This window comes from Puntigrus tetrazona, chromosome 4 (assembly GCF_018831695.1).
Source record: "Puntigrus tetrazona isolate hp1 chromosome 4, ASM1883169v1, whole genome shotgun sequence".
In the NCBI taxonomy this organism is placed as follows: Eukaryota; Metazoa; Chordata; class Actinopteri; order Cypriniformes; family Cyprinidae; genus Puntigrus; species Puntigrus tetrazona.
This window is the reverse complement of record NC_056702.1, coordinates 2,514,733-2,534,093: the sequence shown is the minus strand read 5'-3', so window position 1 is coordinate 2,534,093 and position 19,361 is coordinate 2,514,733. Positions and strand designations below refer to the sequence as shown.

Below are 19,361 nucleotides of genomic sequence, written 5' to 3'. Positions count from 1 at the left end.
ACAGATGGTTCCCCCTTGTGTCAAAATCTACAAACAGCGTTATCATTATTAATAATAATAATAAAGAACATATGCATATATAATTACTTATTTTATATAATCAGGCATTTATTTTTAGATTAGTTTTCTTTCATTAAAAATATATAAATTATTAACAATATATTGTATAAATGACAAATTACATTACAAGAAGTATGAATCCATCTATATTAATAATAATACATTCATCCTATTGCTTATAATTACATTTTTTAATATTATGTTAAGCAAACTATAAATGCATATGTTGGCATCTCATAACCACCACAAAAACAAAACCACAAATCCACCATTATTTGTTCTGGTCAAAAATCTTCTTCTCTTATTTTTCTTTTTTGATTGCTGCATCTGTAGTGTTCGAGTTTTTTTTATGCCATTTCAAAGCAAGAGAATGTCAGTCAGATTACCATGGTTTGATCTATCCATGCCCCATTCTCTTTTTGAGAAAAGAAAAACTGAGATTAATGGCAAACTCATAAGACCAGCCTCTCTTCATCTTAATGATGTTCTTCATCACCGATCGATATGACCTGAAATGGACCATTAGAGCACAATGATTATATAACAGGCAGCTAAACATTATAATATACTGTACTTAAGCGCCACCGTACCCATGGCAACCTCCTTTTGCCTTGCGTGGCGGAACCTTAATGAAGTCCTATTAAGTAGCCTATAATGATAGTGTCCAAATGTATTTGCATATATACTTCGGTAGGCGAGGGAGAGGGACGGAGCAAAGGCTGAACAATCACAACAGCGCGAGATAAGATGTGCGTTTAATCCACAGCATTACTCTGAAAATAACAACTCCGAGCCTCAAAGAGCTCCGAGACGCAACGCACATCAAAATAAGCCGCTATCTGCGCCCCGGTAAATAAGCTACGTTTGGTGGCACCTCCATTAAAAAGCTAATTAAGCTCAAGAGCCAGGAGCGAGACGGGGGCCGGCTTCAGCTCAGAGGATCCCCGCGCAGGATTCCTCACATGCGACTTTCATTTGCGACCCTGGCCGGACGCCCGACAGGACATCCCAGAGAGAGTGTTTGCTCGGCTCAATATCAACAGGCACAGCGAGCGGCCCCAGGAAAAGGGCCCTGCCTTCAAGTTCCTATTGAAAACAAACCAACCCCGGCAGCCGCGACGACGTTCTCGCGCTCTCTCTCGTTCTCATTTTCTCCGTTTAATGATACCTGCTCCACTCTAGCATCTGTAGGGAGGATTGAAGTATACATTTCAGCGGAGAAATAAAAGAGATCGAAATGACAGAAGTCAGACAGTTCAAGCTGACCGGCCACTTCAAACAGAAAGCCCCGCAGAACGAGACAGACACTCCAGGTTAAATTGGCTCTTCTGTGTCTACCCTTAAAATGTGGGCTCCTTCAAAAGCGCATTTGAATTAGATGAGTTGATGAAATCAAAGACTTGACTGTGTGGGTAAATTTATACAAGCAAGTGCAGCTCACAGCAGTTTACCTGTTATGCGGCAGATTGGCGGCAGATGAAAGCAAACTGAATGGCAGCCGACTTCCTCTCTCGCTCGAGAGATATTATCATACTGTAAAGGCTGTAATTTGTATTAGCGTCGCATTGTTGGAGAAATGCAGGTAATGGGTATTTGATGCGCTTGGAGCTGCCAAACTTGTAATAAGATGAAAGGCAACATGACAAGCACTCAACGATGACCACTCAACGCGTTTGTCAACATGACCAAAAAAATAAATAATAAAAAAAAGTCTAAAAACAGTAATGTTTGGTATTTCAGACTCTTAAACAACTCAAAAGATGAAAGAAAGATGAAAAAAAATCGAAACAAAACACTGATTATTTTAACGGAAAACAAAAGAAAATGTTACCAATAAAAAGTATCCATTTTATGTCTTTTAGTCATCTTAAGTGTCATCTTAAAAAAAATCAAGGACTGAAAACAAAAAAAACAAACAAAACGCAATTTGTTTTTTTAGACTACATAAAAAGACAAAAAAAATTTAAATAAAAAAAAAACACGGAATTTTTGTAAATAATACATAAACAACCAATCTAAACTTAGTAACATGTCTGTTTTGTTTTTTGACACTAAAACAAAAGATAACAGGGGAAAAGATACTTCAAATGAAAAAAATAAACACTTTCTCTACAATTATTTAATATATACTGTTAATATAAACGTCTGAAAAGCCTGTGCTCTGTCTGCCCAAATCTTACTTTTTTTTATTAATAAAATATACCAAGCTAAGTCTGAATTTACTTACAATATATATAGAGAGAATAAACTGGGCTTATTGTTTTTACATTTGCAGCTTTAAGCATAAATATCTACACAATCTGATCAAAAATACTCCAAACGTTTCAAATATTTCCTTTTTTTTTTAAATCACAAACACTGGGAGAAAAAGAAAACAGACAAATACAATGATAAAAAGCAGCAGGAAAGTTGGACACGTCCAAGCTCGTTTCACATTACACCAGAACTCCAAAAGTACCATGAGCTACGTTCAATCCAGAGGTTTGATTCTATTCAATCAGACAGCAATTACTCCAAAAAAAAAGAAGAGAGAATTAATTCAGGAAAATGGCATCCCACCAAAGAATAATAAACTCATTATAAGGAAATTTCAAACTTAACCATTCTCCACGCCGCAGCTAATTTAAACCTAATTTTTACTAGCCACTAATTCAGTAGGGGGGCGGGGATAGGAATTACATCTGGAGGTAATTCGCTGTATGGAGGCTAGCCAAATAAAAAAAAAAAATTATGAGAGAAAGAGGGGCAGGGATGGCTGAGGGGGGTTTCTGGTCTCTGAAAACTGCTGAATGTTTTCAGAGTGCTGTCATCAGACAGGTCAGAGAGGTGTGATTAGCGGGAGAACCCAACAGAGACACTGAAGTCCTGATAAAGTCCCAGATGATCAGACTCTAGCGATGTGGCAGCCTTGTTTGGACTAGACGGTCTCACCCCTCCACCGATACTTAAAACATCTTGTGCTGGAACACACGCCTGAACATCTGTGTCAACACATGACAAAATCTGAAGCGGGGAAAAGTTGTTTGGGTGCATCAGACAGCCTGAGAACGCAAAGAGTAGAGCAATTCCCAACCCCAATCGTGACCCAAATGGGTGTTTCTTCAACTATGAGCAGTTTTATGGCTGAAGGTTTGATCTTTATTAAAACTAACAGAGTTCTTTTTGTTTTATGAATGTCACATTAAAACAGTCTTGAAACTTTTTTTTTTTTGTCTTTTATGTATAGGCCAGATTTTATTGCTTTATCCTTGTCCTAGACCCAATATTAAACTATGAAAATCCACTATTTAAATAGATGACATTTAAAAAAAAAAAAAGACAATATAAGCAAAAATAATATTAAAATAATATTTATTTGAACATTTATTTTTAGGCAAGTCACTGTGCCATTATTTCCATTACAATCAACAACTGAAAGTATTATTAAAAGTAGAAAACTAAGTGGTAATGTGCCATTTTAATAAATCAGCACTTTTCAAACGACGCAAAAAGTTATTTAAACGTGTGCATTTAGGATACATAACCTTAGCACGACGCATTTTACAGCAAAAGTTGTTTAAAATGTCATTTTCGCCACAAAAAGCTAGTCAAATTAAAGGCGGGAATGACATTTGTTGCTGCAGGAAAATTGAGAGTGTGCAAGAAGTGTTTGCCATCACTGAAGAAAGCCCAAAAAAAATGAACATTAACAACCCGTGAACAAGCAGAAAGCCTCCTTGAATGGTTCAAACCCTACAAAGACTCGAAGTGAAAGACTAAGACTCGACGGTCTCGTTTGTAGGCATTGCAGATACACGTCGGATCTGCTCCAGGTGGGAGAAAATGAAAAGTTTGGACTCCAATAATCTACAGTGAAAAGTGACTAAAAGAAGACATTTACATTCGACACAGAGCCTGACAGCCCCCACCTCAATCCCAACTACCCCCGTGTCCTCTTGAACAGAAAATGTGTTTTCCAAATGAAAATAAACTGAGGCCGGCCAGTTTGAGGCAGTTAAATTCAGGAATATGAGATCAAATAAAGACTCCTGTGGCGGCTGAAAAGAGAAATGAAATCGCTTCTGAGGAGAGATGTACTGGGTAATAAAATCACTCCTTTATATCTTCCTAAACGGCACATGTTCCCGTGGAGTGGTTAAGCTTTGGCGCGGTCGGTCAAAGACAGTATGCAAGTGGCAATTTTTACTTCCTGAAGATCTCCCTACCGATATCCTTCTTAAGTCTTGCGCTCTGCAATTTGGCAGAAATGGCGAACTCTTTAAACGCCGAGTTTGAGGAAAACTTTCGGCCCGAATTGCTTTAACAACACGCGATGAACGAGAACTCCATATTCCATTAGCCGAACATAACTGGAGGTCGTAATCAGGTGCCTCCGACGACCCGTTTCCATTATGGCGGGAACGGAGGATGAATACTTGCTCTTGATTGGACGCAGTCAATAGCGCAGAGCGCAAACAAAAAAACATCACGGGAACAACCGCGCCACTCTGAATCGCTTCAATTCATCCGTTCGTCCATTGATGTTGGAATTATGGTGCATTACCAAAAACATGTAATTGATTTGCCTTTGAAAAGGTAGCCACAATAACTTTCAGACCACATTTTAGACGGCTATATTGAAGGGCATTAGCAAACGGAGGAATACATTATAATTTATAATACAGTGGTTATTAAAGTCCCAATAAAAAGGGTTTAGAGAGTGGAATGATTCACTTATCAGTTTGCTTGCACAGTACTTAAAAGCAGCCCTCTTCTGTCATTTTAGCCGCAAAAAGTAGCCTGTGATGACATTGAAAACAGCACTGCACGTACAAATTTCCCCCGATGCAAATGGTTTCCATTAATTCCTGGAATGGAACAAAAATTGTAATTGTTTATGCAAAAGGAAGGGGAAAAAAATATTAAATAACAAAATAAGAGTTCAAAATGGAAGCGTTCGCTACGAAACATGCACCAGGCCCCATTTGATTTTGAAATACAGGCCAATCAAAAACACTGAAACAAACTTATTAAACGGCAGCTTCCATTCAAAGTGCAAATTGCTCTGTACCGTAAAAAGCTTAGGCTATTTGTACTAGAAGCTAAAGCACAGGAAAAGGGCCTTTCAAGCCACAATAAGTGTTTTCAAATAAGCCAAATAAAATGTTTCCAGACAAGTCAGGAATTTAAAAAGTACAGTACAGAGAGAATGTGAAAAATATGTGCATACGCTTTACGCTCTCAGAGAAAAAAAGATACAAGATACAAAAGCTGACAAAAAGTAGAAATATAGTACTAATATACACGTTTAAGGTGTTAAATGCTTCTTTTCTTTTTCTCCCCAGAGAGTGTACATACGCACAGAAGAACATTTTATATTTTATACTTTTCTATTTCATTGCATAATATCATTGTTTAAGTTTTGATCAAGGTTTCTTGTCTATATAACCTGAATCAAATAGAAATCAGATTGCATTTTTACATACTGCATGTTGATGCTGCTCTGCTGCGCTTTAATTCAGTCCTTGTGAGCAATAACCGATTCACAAACTGATTCTCTTAATGGACATCTTCAACACATCCTCGTATCTGAAAAATCGCACGCGAAACGGAAGAAACTGCGAACGTTACAACCACGACCCATTTGACTTCACGCATTCAAACCAAAGCCCCACAGCAACATTTTTCCCCCTCATCGGCACGTACAAGGCTCTCTACTTTTTACTGGATGGAAAGCAGAAGGGAAGGAGGGAAAAGGAATGGAGGGATGTTCTGACAGTTTTAAAGTGCCCAACAGCTGCTGTCGGGTCATCTAAACGCACATCCACCTCCCTAAACAAACTCAGACACGACTTCAAATGCATAGCTGGACTCTTAGCTAATCCTTCCATTGTTCAGGCTCACCAAGTTTCTGCCCCCATCGCCCTTTCTGCTCAAACTGCACCCCCTAGACTAACAACTGATCCCTCTGTGCCAGCGACCAAACTTGAGTACGACATGGTAATAAATACCTACAAAAACCACCGAAACATGCATGACGCGAAATTTTTTTGACCTGCATCATGAAGGAACCCCATCGGTGGAAGAGCCGAACAGCAGGAGACAGGCACTAAACAGGGGTCTTTTGTCTGGCCCCGGACAAATCCAAGCTGCCCCAGAGGACATTTAATACTGCGCAGAAGTAGCGAACCGGTGGCTACAGTAGTCCAATGTGCACACGTACAAGAAGTTGTTCGAGTTTATGTTACAAAGTGGTCTGTATTGAACCCCAGTCAATTAAAGACGAGTTTCCTCCTGACAAATAAATGCATCGGGGTGGATGGATGCCATCAATGTATGAGCCAGAAAATGTATTTTAATTACTTCAAAGTGGCGCTGAAGCATTGCGCTGGCACACGGAAAGGGGTCGGCATCCAAAATCGCCTGAGAAGTTGCCACAGAATCAAAGACAAATGTTTCATTAGCAGGTAACATTTTTTTTTTTGTTTTTTTTACAAGTCTCGGGCAGTTCCGATGTAACACACACACACACACACACCATGAACAAAAAGAAATTTACACACACAAATTATAAATTCAAGGCTCTTTCAATGGGACTTGAACTTTTCACACCTTTCAAAGCCACAGAATTGGCTGCGTTCAGCCTCTCTGCAGCTGCTGCTTTGCACTAATGCAAGACGGTGTCATATGAAAACTATTCCTCTACCCAAACCACAGAGCTGGTCATTAATGAAACACAGCCTGCATAGTGAGGTCATGAAAAGTCTACATTTCAGCAGCCACATATACAGTGAAAAAAGCATAATTCCCAAAGAATAGAGTAACAGGAACAAAAAAAAAAAAATCAGATTCCAGTCCCAAGGACAGAGAAAAATAAATAAATGGCAGGGAATGGTGGCCTCTCACATTTTCCCCCCGCGCTTTGCAAACAACCGTCAACTGCTGCTCAGAAACAGCGCTGCTTCACAATGAGAGCAGACTAAACAATCCGATCCCGGCCAAGGCAAACGCTCTGCAACTCTGCACACAGTCGCATTTCAGGATGTCTCGGCTTAATTGCCAACTATCAAATCTCACAATGGAATCTGTCCAGTTGGCAGGGACCCCGTCGGCGGACCTGATAAAATGTTGTTTAAAAAGTGTCAGCTTCGTCCCATGATGAGAAGAAAATCGTTTTGACGGGATTCGAGTTTCGGCTGGCTCTTTTTTCATTTGTCAAAAAAGGGAGACCAACTCTGCATAGTTACGTTCGCAAAATCATAACGTGTGGAGCGAGTTAAAGACCTTGAAATCCAGTTTTATGGCTCTTAGACTAAGTCTGTCAGCTTCGAGGTCTATAAAGTGTTCTCTAAAAGTGCACACACACACACACACATATATATACAATATATACATTTTTTTTTTTTTTTTGTGCTGTCAAATGACTAATGACATTTTAGTCAACAGTTTTGTTTACAGGATGTTTGTACTGTGCATATATCTTGAAAATATTTGAATGCATTTACATGCATACGTATATTCATATAATTAAAAAATATGTTGAATACATAAAGAGAACATTTTTCTTAAATATATACATGCATGTGCATTTATATACAAACAGTAAATATAGGCCTACACTGTACTCACACATTTATTATGTAAACAAACTAAACAACTTATTTTGAATGCGATTAATTGTTTGACAAGTATATTTTAAAATACGGATTATAAATATAAGCATTTTAAAATATAGATTTTTATATATACGGTTTACGTACATTATATGCATTCTAGAGAGCATTTGTTTAAACAAAACTATGCAGTGCGGTCATTCCTATTTTCTTTTTGTTTCTCTGGAAGAGACTAAATATAAATAAATAATAAATTAATCTCATATGGGACTTTTAATAAACGCCACGCCTCCGTGTGTGTCTGCACAGCAGAAGTGCTTTTGAGCTGCTGGTACGTGAAGTTCCTGGGATACGGAGGCTACTAATGGAAACCGGAGAGGGGCCGAGCGCTATCAGGACTATGAGGGCAGGATAATCGGTTTGTCACTCGGTGCGTCGTGTGGCATTCTGTTTTTCTAAGTCTGACTTTCAAACTCCCAGATCCCAAAAACTTCAAACAACCAAAATACCAGCACATTCATAAAACAGAACAGAACCGCTGGGAATTTAAGACGGAGAGAGAGAGCGCACGCACACACACACACACACACACACACTCGTTCGCACAAAGGTAGCAGGGCCTCGACAGCAGATGGTAAAATTAACATTTCAACAGTTCTCTTCTTTCATGTAGGTCTCGGCAGAACCGCCTTTTTTTCTGGAAAAATGTAAAGGCTAGGGTTTGGAAAGATGCAAGGCTAGAGAAAGCATCTGGAAAAAGGGAAGGAGAATATTGGCTTATTGCTCCTGATGGTCCTCCTCTATGAAAAATTAAATAGGTCTGTTTTGCAGGTTTGGCTCTCAGGAGTGCCCTCTGCTCTGTTATGGAAACATCATCTCAGTAATTTATATGTGCGAGAACACCTGGTGATGAAGGAAAATAAACTTTTTGGGGGCTTCTTTAAATCTAGTCCCGCTGACTTTTTCACCCTCGTCTAATCTCATCCGGTTTCCCTCGTTAGCGTCCAAGGCGACGCTTGCGCACGCATTCGGGAGAAATAACCTGGAATTAACAGTGCTTTTCGCCAATCGGCGCGTCCTCTGAACAGACACCGGGATGTATTCAGAAGCTCTCTAATGCATTTCACATAAATAAAAATCCAAGTGGGAGAAAAAAAAATAAAGATCAAAACACCAAAGTGACAGACTCATTTGCGTCCACTGAATGGAACGCCTGAGTAGAGGCCATTAATTTGGACACAGTTATGGCTAAATTACATGTGTTTCACCTCTGTGACATTTTAAATGCAATTAAAAGCTGGTTATGAAAGAGTGCGGACTTCCTTGTGATGAGGGAAATCGCTGCGGTGATTAACATGCAAACGAGCTCACGCTGGCGGAGTAGATTGAGGTTTGAAAACCCCATTTACTTTTGTGTGATTATCTATTTACCAGTACACAGCCTTCAATCTCTCGCCCGTTCCCCCGGCGCACATCACTCAATTACACTCCCACCTTTATTTATGACTGTACCGCGGGCTCGACGCGTCCATTCCGCCGAGCAAGCTTTTGTCTAAAAATCGCTAGCTGGATCGGCGGCCGCCCTCCTCGGAGGGAGCGCACAGCTGGAGCATGTCAAATATCAGCCCTACCATTTGGCTACGACGATTCTGTAAACGGTTCATTAACAAAACGTCTCCGACCACAGTTTTACAAGTTGGCCCCTGATAAATTGTTAAGTTGGAGGAGATGTTCCAGATGAAGATGAGGAGTCTTCTGAACACACGGTCTCGCCAGAGGAGCTCTGGATTTAGATTGAAATGAACTGCGCTGGAAACACTCAGAGCGCTATTATGTTTCGGCGTGTTGATGCAATTATCATCTGAACGCCTGGCAGCATCAGAGGAATCTAATTTAATTAATTTAAACGGATGAATAACCACAAAATTCCTGTTGTAAAAATGCGCACACCGATAAATGCTGGAAATTCAAAAAAAAGTCTTATCTTGATTTTAAAATCCCCCAAAAACCAAAAAAATACCATATTTATATACCCATTTTGTTCAGCAAAATTAAGATTTTGATTTGAAATCCACACGTATAAGAGAAAGCGTAGATACCACGACTAGTTATCGTTTTTGCCTTCGACGCTTCATTTTAAGTGGTCCTGGAGCTAAATAAACTGTTTTTTTAAATGCTTTAATGTTTCAAGCAGTCGTTTAATTAATATCAGCTTATAAAAGCTGTGCATAACAATAAAAAATAATTAGTAGATGCTGTTTATTGTAGTACAGAGCACACCGCAGGACGCCAGCTTCTCTACTTAAACTACTTCATTTATTGTCACTGCCTCTATTAAACATGTTAAACTAGATAATAAAATAAAATTCTAATCAAATATTGATATCCTCTTAAATAATTATACTGTATAAACAAAATAAACAGACCTAATTAGAATGCTTTAATACACGTTCTTCTGGACTGTAATATCCCAGCACTTGGCTCTCAGGTTTTGCCACCCACTACAGACAGAGGAGTCCCGTCTGTATGACTTTTCTCCCCAGGATTCATGCTTCTGCGCTGGGACAGAGTTTTGAGAAGCCCTCGGCTCTCTTAAAGCTCCTGCCTTTTCAAGTGTTCTCATGCTGCTCAAAACAAACCCTGTTGATCCAGCCGAGGGGGTTCAGGAGAGCAAAAAATGGAAACAGTGCCATCCAGTGATGTGTCTGGGCATTCCTCAAGTGCTGACCTCAAGGCTTGATCTCCAGGAAGCTCGCAGACTGATATGTACTCTGGCAAAAGCCTGTAATCTGTCATTTCTTCTTTGTGGTGACTAAAGACAGAGAAACGTCTCGGCGGAGCAGTGGGCAAAACACATCAGAGTGAATAACGGTAAGACCCTGCTTGTGTGCGAGCTGATTCTCAAGCAGCGGATCAGCAACTGTGAAGTGTTACATCAGAAAACCCAGAACAAAACTCACCTGTCGTAATGTAATCTGTAGCACTGTAGGGGAAAATAAGCAGATCGTTTCAGTCCTGAACACTTGACAAAAAGCATCTGAGGGTAAAACGTTGGCTGCTATTAACTACTACTGATCTTGATGCAATCTGATCGTGTCCAGAAAGCATGACATGGGAACATCTTATAAACTTTTACTCAAAAGCATCTGGGCTTGGTTTGTAGTTAGAAAATACACGTTTTGTGGCGTAGACAACAAAGCATTCGCCATTTAAACCTCATAACACTTTATATCATGTAATCAAACACTAAAACAAAAATTCACAGTTTATATCTTATTGTGCACATATGTGATTTCTGAGACTATTTTAGCCTACTGTCATCAATCTTTAAATTTTTTCAGTCCTTCCCCTCAAATATATATATATATATATATATATATATATATATATATAATATATATATATATATATATATATATATATATATATATATATATATATATATATATATATATATATATATATATATATATATATATATATATATATATATATATATATATTTTTTTTTTATTTTTTTTTTTTAATTGTATACATTTACAAATTGTACAGACAGACACATACATGCATGCATATATGTATATAACTAAATTGTGATTTTTTTTTTTTTTTGAAATTTAACTATTTTAAATAGTTAACTGTATGATCCATGTCCAGAAATTTGCATGTAAATGCCGTTTTAAGCATGTATTTTCTTGCTTTTCAGCGCTTACACGTTATAATAAATATTGCACGCCGTATAAAGCATATAGTGTAGTAGTCAGATCGTTTAAATTTGCATTTAATTAAACATATATGAAAGCTAATTATATAAATAAATGAGAGACTGGTCTGCTAAAGAAACATCAGAGGAATATTTTGTCCAATCCTCCCCCTTATTCCAGCTCTAAATCTATTGATCTGTGAAACACAGGACTCAAGGGAGGAGATTCACTTAATATTATACAACTAATCATGAGATGAATAATGATTATACCATTTGGTAATTAAACGTCTTACAAACCATTTAACTCACTGTACGTTGGGAAGGGCCACCGGAGGTCGAAGCCATTGTTTTTTCATTTTTAGTTGTGAATCAAGGGAGCGAAAGGAAGGGAGGGGGGGGTACAAAAAAAAAAAGTGACACAACGATAAAAACACGTTGATGGTTGTTAGCAGTTATGCTGCTAATCCTCTATGCTGTCAAGGCAATGAAAGGAAACAATTTGAGCAGGGAAAAAAGCCACACAAACCTCTTTCTCGTGGTGAAGTGGGTAAATTATATATTTAGAAAGCTCATTAGCAGACATACGTGTGGTTTCATAAAGAGAGAGAAACGGCAAATATATGCACGAACTCGTAAGTGTGTGTATATGTTTATGAGAGAGCATTCTTGGCTCTGCGTATCACAGACTCTGATCAACACGCAGGTGCACAACACGCATGCTAAAAGCCAATTTGCTGTCAACAATTCCTTTCTTATCCCTACTTAAAGGTAATAATTACCCTGCATTAGCGCTGTCAGTTTGTTGTCGAGCACAAAGGGCGGTCTTGCGAACATACAGTGTGTTTGTACACGCAGGGTCTAAAATTAATACTCTGTGAGCGCCAAACGCAACTAAAAATTGGCTTTGCTTGCTAGTTGGCTGAAAAATTCAAGAAATGCAACATTATTTGTCTTTAGTCCGACTGTGAGAACAAATCGTGTTGATTTAATGGGGAGTTCGAGTCATGCTGGAAAGAACACGCTTATGAGCCAAACGAACATGAACGTCACCACAATGTCAGAATTGTAGTCTTTAATTCTTTAAGCCTGAATTTCCTAGTTAGGGGCGACATTAAGAAAATACAAGGGATGCAATAAATGCGTAAATCGTATTGACTACAATTACATAATTCATCCATAATGATTAAAATTACAGCACCTTCACAAAGTAAAAAAAAATAAATTTTTTACAGCCAGTGAGAAATAACGACTAGCAATATTTGTGAATTCACTAGCTATCTAGTAAAAAGTTAATCTTGGAAAAACTGTTTTCTTTCCCCCCAAATATCACTCCTAAGTACACCAGATTACAGAAGTAACATGTGTTTTGAACACTTTGAAGTTTCACAGTTTCACAGGCGGTGTGAAATAATAGGTGGTAAACTTTCCGAATTCTCACGTTATCCAGTAAAAAGTGATTTCTGGACCCGGCGAGTGAGCGCATTAGTGCATTAAACAACGCAAGCGCACTCGAAAATCACTCTTATGTTCTTGTATTATTCATAATACTTCATGCTTTGCCTGCGACCAGTCAAAGGAAACATTGAGGTACTTGAGATTTTATTGAACGGCGGCTTGTAAACGTTGTTGCAAGGAAAGGTGTGTGTATTAAAATCCTCTAAAAGGCATTGAGCCGGGCTGGAACGGGGCTAGGAATCCCAACAATGGTTTCTAGGAGGGCAGTATCACGGAATGCAAACGTCTGCCGTGATGAGCGTATGAGAGATTAGAGACGAGCTCCCCCCTCCGCCATTTACATAATGTAAAAACTCTTTTCTTTCATTCTCTCTTCCTTTCTTCCTCTCCAACTATTCACTAAATAAATGAGGAAACTATCAAAGCGTCGGGATGTTTGATAAAAGACAGACAGAGTGGATTCGGAGCGGCCGGGCGCTCTCCACAATACACGCGGCGAGTGGCAGCATTCAGAGGCAGCCGACTGAGGAAGGGCTGGCAGAATATTTATAACGGAGGACAATGCTAATGTATTAGGGTGACACCTATACCTCCTCTAAGCCAAAGGGAATCACATTCTAACGCTGGCTTTATCTTCTGAGCGAGAATGCTGCGCTGGGAGGAGGTTTTTATAGAAATCTGGACAAATGTAAATGTATAGAGAACGTGGATGATTCTTCGCGAGGTTGAAAGAGAACAAGGCTCTTATTGAATGTGACTCGTTTTGTTCGGCTTCGGTGTTTAAACCTGCTGTTCATTCAGATCAAGATGCAGTCAAAAGACTGACAAACCTGGTCGGATCTGGTCCGAGACGAGGCTTGTGGTCTCTGTTACCTATCATTTTCATGTCTAATTCAGACTTAAACTGTTGTACAGTTACAGGTTTAAGAGATAATTGACTAAATTGACTAATTTTTAAAATGGCGTAGTAACACATGATTAATTTTAAAATTTTTTGCACATTTTTATAATTTCTAAATGTAAATGTTTTTAATACATGGAAAGATATGGATGCTTTGTGCAATAGGTTCACTATTATTGAAACCATAGTTGACAGAGGATGAAGACTGGACATGTTTCACAGGTCACAGGTGTTTTTCAAACTTTTTCATGTCTACTACAGTTAAAAACACATAAAAATAGAACCTAGAAATACCAGTTTCCCATTCTCTTTATTTGAGAGGCTTAGACAAGCCTGTTTACATTTTCACACTACAGGGCAGCTCTTTTTTTTTTGAACACGCAAAATGTACATTTATTATTATGTTTGTTTGCCTCTGTGTCCACATATACCATTTTGATTGATACATTTTTTTTTCCATTGATATATTTTCTGTTGTCAGACAACAGAATTAATATGAACAATAACAATAGTTTATAGTTTGGCCAAAAACTAAAGATTAGTTGATAGGTGCAACACTTATAGCATCATCCATTTCAAGAAAAGTTAAGACTTCAATTCACAATTATTACAACTATTTTACTTTCTCAGTGTATTTTTTTTGTCTTTATTTTCTATATAAGTAATTGACTGATATACAAAATGAAGCAGATTTATCATAATTGAATTTATACCTTTGAACGGTAAAAAAGTATATACAGTATAAAACCTTTGCACCTTTCATGAACCAACAAGCTATACAGTCCTTCAAAAATACTTAAAACCAAGTAAACAGAAACCGTGGATTACATCACCTGACAGCAATGACCGAGCTCTGTGGTATACAAGTCAAGATTTATTTTTTTTTGGTCAGTCCTTAGAAAGCCGTTTGCTTTCTCTCAGGCCTCTCAAAAAACATTGAACTTGTGAAATTTCTAGCTTTCCCATACCTCTAGAAAACAGCTCATCCCAGCCGTTCGCCTGGAATCTATGAACCAATCAGAGGAGTGTCTGCTCACCATGTGTGCCAGTGTTTTCTAGATCATTCTGGTCTATTTCAGTGAATTCTCATAAGGCAACCTATTTTATTTACTTTATCTTCAATAAAATGGTTCAGTGAGCATTAGCAACTTTGAGACACGAGTTTCAATCAGTCCTGTGGCAGCACTGTCAGTCTGCATCCAGCTCTCTGTGTGTGTGTGTGTGTGTGTGTGTGTGTGGTTGAGTGTAACATGCCACAGAGAGAGAGAGAGAGAGAGAGAGAGAGACAGAGAGAGAGAGACAGAGAGAGAGAGACAGAGAGAGAGAGACAGAGAGAGAGAGACAGAGAGAGAATCCAATAACAGGGGGGAGTAAAGCTATGAATGAAAGAAAGAGAGAATTAAGTGATGAAAATAGGTCTGGAGAAAGCAGGAAATATTAGGAGAAAACAAACAGAAAACCAGCTGAATGAGACGAGAAAGAAATCTAAACAAAACTCATTTTACTTACATGAACTTTATCTACAACATCTGTGGAATTCATTTTGATTTAAACAGAAATTCATTTCAAATTGTCCTCCAATTCATAAAAACAAACCAAATTCAACCCAACAGCAATCCATCCATCTGGTCCTTCAATCTTCAATTCCTTTTTTAACATTCAAAAGTTCTTTTTTTTTTTTTTCCAGTTCTTTTCAGTAAATTTTTATTCTACATTTTATGATTCAAATGCAATTCTTTATCTTATTTGCTACATCATTTAAAATGTTTATTTCAGTGAATACAGAAACTAAATTAGCGGCTACATTTTTGAAAATAGTGACTTTTGATGTTGGTTGCACTACACCACACAAGGCTTTCACCTTAAGATTTTTAGTCTAAATAATATTTTCCGCAGTAATCATCATTAGGCCACAAATGCTGTCATTAAAGCTTAACTTCCTCCTCACCAGCCGGAATGATGGAAAAAGAATCTGCTCTCCGAGAGTTTCATTTAAGAGGACGTGAAGGAAACAGCTGGAGAAGTACAAGACGAAAAGAAAAGGGAGACAGGCAGGAAAGGAGAGTGAAAGAGATTTGAAAAGCCTTCACAGGTGAGGCGGGCTGAGGGACGCCCTGTCTGTTTGGTCTCTCTCGCAGAAGAAGAAGGGCATGTTTATGCAGACGGAATCTCTCTCACATGACTCCCTCTGGCTTCAGCGCTCAACATCACTCCACGAGCCTCAGAATCAGGTAGTGTGACCGCAGAATTGGCCCAGAGGCACGGCTTTCATGAGAGAGGGTTACAAAAGTGAAACGCGCGCCATGGAGAGAAATCAGAGACTCTTGGATTTGGCAGCACGGTCGCGCCGACACACACATTTCAGCCTGAGACGGGCATGTGACCCGAATCGGGTTGCTCTCGTCCCAAAAACAAACAGTTTCACCATCTATCAAAGCAGGTAACCGTGACACAGTTTGATTGTACAGGCTTGCGGTTTGTGGTGGGGAAGCCAAATTCCAGGCTCTAGTACCTCTCCTTCCGCAAGATCACTTTTCAAGCCACGATCAAATTATCGTGAAGAACAAAGCGGTGGGCTTGTATCTTTTGTAGTAAAGCTTTTCCTGTGAATGAAGCCAGACAAAGCGTTCAAATGGAGAAAGCATTTCAAAACAGCGCTATCAAAGCGTTGCGGGGGAGAACTCTGTTAACGTATAAGATTTCTTCCTTCCGACGAAAATAACATTAGCTGTTTATATAAAATATCAAATGTGAGAAATGCATTGAAATCCTAGAATTCTTGTGAGAAGAATCACATTTTATAAAACACACACACACAAAATAAGACTAAGCTAATTTAATCTAATTTACATTTAAATGAATCCTTTTTGTGGCCAATTATTCACATAATCTAGGAGTCTTACAACTCCACAGGAGGCCAAAATCCTTCATACTCAGTTGGTTCAAAGCCTCTAAATAAATTGGCTTCAAGAAACCAATGGCAGCTTCCATCGCATATATCGTGTCGTAATCCTAGTTTAGTCAACTCAGTTGGAGTTGATGTGACAATTGTCCGAACGCAAGTTTCTAATCTGACTCGTGGTTGTTTAATACACATTCTTAACAATGAAATTGGCAGAAATTGTTAATTGGACTCATATATTCAATCTGCAGCCATTCATTCCTAATCCACCCAAGACTATTCTACACGGTGATCCATTTCATGATGGCACGGGGAGTTCAAAATATACTCCAGGCGACACACAGCGAGGACGAGACGGCATGAGACCAATGCACTGGCATGATCACCTGCAAGAAAATGTCTGACTAATTCCTGCCACCTGGACAGCCAGGGTCAGACTTGTGTCAGACTGCTCTGATGTCAAAAAGAGGGTCTAGTTTCACAATCATCCCGCCACTTGGAAACATTCCAGTGTTTATAGCTTCTACACAATAAACTGCATAGAGTTCTGCATATCAGAATTGCTGAGCATGTATTAAGAGACTAAAAAGACCAGTAAACCAAGCAGATGTCGCAGTGAAGGACACCGAGTCTCGTTCCATTCAGACGGCTGATTAGCATAGCACTCCTGCCGGATCAATAACCTCATTGACTCGGTCTGTCTCCTCTATCAGGAATGATGGCAGACTCTCTTTTGTAACTCTATTCTCGGGGCAACTGTCCATTCTCTACAAATTCTGGCTCCATTTTTCAAACTGGCCTCGATTTGTTTCCTTCTGTCTCGTTGTCTTATGGGATGCGAGTAAATAAAACTGTCTAGATGCCACTGAAAAAGATCTGGACCTGAATGCCAGGAAGTGAGGGAATGAAGGCGCCACCGTTGTTGCCAGAGTTTACTCTGCAAAGTTCTTATTATCACGGTTAAGAAATAAAAGATGTGTGAATGGGCAAGACAAGGAGCTACTCAAGCTCCAATTTGCTCACAGCATGGCTTTATGAGCCCTTTCCCAAACCAAGCTTAACGGGAATATGGAAACTTGGGCAGAGTCCAAAAAAAATCCTTCTTTCTAATACGACAAAACAATGAAGCGAAGAGAGTTTAAGAAGAAGAGAAAGACCAGAACCATGAAGTGAACCTCTGATGGCCTCAACTTTTTTTTTCCATCCATCATAAAAAGTCTTAAGTTTAAAATATTCGATCGAAATGGGGGGGATTGACCAGTGACCTGATCCCAGGAGCTGCTCGGGTTCTGGGGGTTAATGGGGGATAAAGATTAGGAGGAACCGGGCTTCGCTTCATCTCCGTCCCCAACCACCTTCCCTTTCCAATCCCAAATCAGCCACACAATGAGACCTTCCAATGGAGACGGAGCCCGGTTTCCTTTGATATCCTTCTGAGCTCTCGGCTCCGAGTGTCCAGAGCAAAGCCCCATGGAGGTTACTCTCGACTCCGGGGAGTGGAAGAGCTCTCTCTGAGCCATTTCAGATGGAAATGACAGGCGCTCTACTAGAACAAGAAATCAATTTTCAAAGCGAAGAACATGCTAGGCCGTCCAACCGAAGAGTGAGCAATGCCATCCCTCGTCTTTAAACTCGGGTGAGATATGCTTAATTGCTGTAGATTTTATAATGCGTGTGCATTGGCGGTGTGAAGTTGGGCGGCAATTATACTTTTTTTACGCACTGATCAGAGGACTTCTGTTCCAGAACAGATATGCTTTAAGAGTTCATCTTTGAAGATTTAAGTGGATACTCGTCAAATTAAAAACTAATATTCAAATCTCTTTAAGGTGGGGAGAGAGGAGCCGGGCTTTGCTTAGCCTTGTGAGGCAGTGACTTCTGGGGATTTCAGCCCCTGCCTAAAGCCAAGCCACCCAACCTCTTCAGCAAATGCAAACTTTAATCAGTCCCGCACCTCAAAGGCAGAGTAATGGCTTGGAATAGCCTTACTGATGGACGCTTCTCTACAGAGCGCTGGACTCCGCTGAGTTTAGCAAATCGGCAGCAAAGTGTGGGCTGTTATTGCTAGCGCAATGTAAAACTTTCTTAGCTCAGATAAAAACGGAGAAGATATTAAATGCAAGTGCATTGACGGGTTCATCTCAAATCACCAGATGATTAGCTGCTTACCCATCTTTTTTTCAAATAAATAAATAAATATATATATTTAAAAAAGATTTGTTATGCTTCATACATGTATATATGCATGAAGCATAACAAATCTTTCTCAATCATTATTTGTAGACTATAGGGATTTTTTTTCCCAAAAAATGGCCAAAATACTTGTCATCATTTACTCACCCTTACCTTGTTCCAAATCCATATAACTTGCTTTCATCCTTGGAACTGTTGGAAATCTTCCAAAATGTACTTTGACTCTTTTCCATATAAATGAATGGAGATAACTTTCAGAACAAAATATTCACACATATTTAAACTTCACGTTGCATCTAAAAGGCACCATATTTTAATAGTTTTTCTCCCCATTCATTATATACATAAGATTGGCCAGTGCATTGTTCAACATTGTTCCAAAGTTGTTGTTTTTTTTTTTTTTTATCCTTAAGAAGAAATATTTTAATAGCAACTGAGTGCCTACAGTAACTAATAACAGGACGATTAAAAAGTCAACATATCTCTTACTCAAATTATCAAATATGACGAGAACTTGCCCTCTGCGTGATCTGCCATGAATAGATGCAGGTT

At 39.0% G+C, this 19,361-nt stretch overlaps 1 protein-coding gene across 1 annotated transcript in view; it reads right to left on the bottom strand.

Moving 5' to 3' along the window:
- Positions 1 to 19,361, bottom strand: part of foxp2 (forkhead box P2) — a 96,556-nt gene that overhangs the window by 68,408 nt on the left and 8,787 nt on the right. The window lies entirely within an intron of this gene.